This window comes from Sciurus carolinensis, chromosome 4 (assembly GCF_902686445.1).
Source record: "Sciurus carolinensis chromosome 4, mSciCar1.2, whole genome shotgun sequence".
NCBI lineage: Eukaryota > Metazoa > Chordata > Mammalia > Rodentia > Sciuridae > Sciurus > Sciurus carolinensis.
In genome coordinates, this window is record NC_062216.1 from 82094066 (window position 1) to 82096564 (window position 2499).

Consider the following 2499-nt stretch of genomic DNA (forward strand, 5'->3'; position numbering starts at 1 on the left):
TTACTATCATCGTCTAGATCTGCTTTAGCTTTTCTACTTTTACTTCAGCCTTATGCCATCGAGTATATACTTTTTCTTTTCTTTTTTCCTTCTTTTTCTTTCTTTTCTATCTTTGGCCTCTCTTTTTATTCTTCCCCTTTTCAAAACATAAACCTGTTGAATTCTAACATTAAAAGCAAAAATAAAATCCTTTTTCTTTCTGGCAGTGGCTATTTTCCTGTTCAGTCTAATTTCTCAAGTCATAAGTAATGGATTTTGGGAGGCAAAATAGAGATAATTCAGGTAGATACACAAATGTACAGTCACTGAGAAGAGAGTGAGCTTGAAGAAAACATAGGGACAGCTGCAGACTACCACAGTGTAACTGGGCTTTGGAGCCAGGTTTAACCCAAGGGTTGGGTGCCATAGCTGATGTGTAAGATATGTTTGATTATGTCTTGGTGAACTATGCAATATAAAGAATATGATCTTAGCAAGGAACTTCCTTTATATGGAAATCTGAAATAACTAAAGTTATCTTGCAATGTTGTTTTGAGGATTAAAAAGTTAATAGATATAAAACTGTTATGGGGTGCAATTTAAGAACAGACCAATCACCACTGAGAAGTCCAAATTTGAGAGTCTTTATTAAACAGGCTGACTGACTGTCTCACACAATGCCCCCCAAAAATGGCTATTGAGAACAGCACCGACCACAGGGTTGCAGGGGTTTTTATACCAAAAATCACATCAATCATAAGTGTCTGTTGTTATGATTCGAAATTACAAACTAACATCATGAGATCATGGACAGAGGGGGAAGTGGGTCACCTAGGTACAAACTAAAGAATGGTGACTAATAATCACACAATTACTGTTTACATGGCACATTGGTTAGGAGCAATAGGGATCAAAAGAGAGCAATTTTTTATTACATAAGAATTGTCATTTTGTATTGTTAAACATGTCACACTAAGTAACTGATGATGGGTACAGAGGTAGGGTGTTCCCATGGGAGAAACTTATTTTCTACATAACATGGAGTCTCAGAGCAAAATGGAGTCTGTTTAGTCATTTCCCTTAGTCTGGCCTATAACATTCTCATGGAGCCAGATCTGTCAGCCCATCACAAAACCATATATCATGATATATGTCCAATGTTATTTATTATTTTTATAACTGCAATTATGTTGTCATATGGGCGGGCTTGTTCCACCAAATATGAAAATGTACGTATTCAAAATTTTCTTTATAAGTTTGACTAGTGCTTTAGACAAAGCATTCATTGAGTTATTTCTTCATTCATTCCTAAAGAAAACTATGTATCAGAAACTTTGGTAGGCATTAGGGATACAAAGAAGAAAATGAAGGCTCTGTGCTCAGTGATCTCTCAGTCTTTTTTTTTTTTTGGGGGGGGGGTGCTGGGGATCGAACCCAGGGCCTTTTGCTTACAAGGCAAGCACTCTACCGACTGAGCTATCTCCCCAGCCCAATCTCTCAGTCTTAAGACTGTCAAAGCATAAGCCCCAATTCTAGTATTCTGTAGTAAGTGCACAGATTGACAAGCAATACGATATTTGGGGAGTTCAAAGAAAGAGGCACATAGTTTGGTGTGAGGTGCATTGAAGATGTCTTCCTAGTTCAGGAGAAGCTTGAGCTGATTATTAAAAGAGGTTTTAGGTGTTAGCAGAAAGAGAGAGAAGGCACACAGGGAAAACTTATACAGTTCATCCCTCCACATAGTTTAACTTAAAGGCGCTGAAAGTCCATGCTTTTATTTAGTTAAAAAAAATTGTAGTCCTAAAAAGATACTTGAAAACCTTTGGTCTATTTGACTATGTAAAGAACAAGGTACTACATGATGATACAAGAATGAGGCAAACCTTTCCCCACTGGGAGTGGAATCTAGCAGGAATTGCTGTAGGCAGAGTGACACAATATATTCTAAGGAACCTGGTGGCTGGGAGCCCAGATAGGACTACCACCAATGATGAAATTCCCTAAGGCAATGTCACCATGGTCCAGGATTTTGATCCTCAGCCTTGATGGTACAGAAAGTTGATAGGTAGTAAGAAATGGCGAATCTCTCTCTCTCTCTCTCTCTCTCTCTCTCTCTCTCTCTTGTCTTTGTGATGACTAATCTCTTGAGGACTTATCATTTTAAAAACAGAGATGAGGGTTAGAGATGTAGCACAGTGGCAAAGTGCTTACCTAGCATGTGTGAAGCCCATGTGTGAGTTCAGTCCCCAGAACCACAATATCCAATCAAACAAACAAAACCAAGAGCTGAACATATAAGGTTCAGTGCATTCACTTATAATAAATATAAAATTTATGCAAGGCCTTTGTCCCCAATGCCAATCCAATAACAAGGACCCGATTTTGAGAAAAAGGAAAAAGAACTTGTATCGCTTTGTTAGCAAAGGAGAAACAGGGTACTCCTGTCCCAGAGACTGATTCTGCCCTTCAGCAGGAACAGGGGGCTGTTAAAGAGGTGATTCAAAGGCTGCATTCCATGTT

At 38.6% G+C, this 2499-nt stretch overlaps 1 non-coding gene across 1 annotated transcript; it reads right to left on the reverse strand.

The window, feature by feature from the left end:
* Positions 1–1387: 1387 nt before the first annotated feature.
* On the reverse strand, positions 1388–1465 carry Trnat-ugu (transfer RNA threonine (anticodon UGU)). Its single transcript has one exon. It is a non-coding gene; the product is annotated as a tRNA-Thr (tRNA).
* Positions 1466–2499: the final 1034 nt, after the last annotated feature.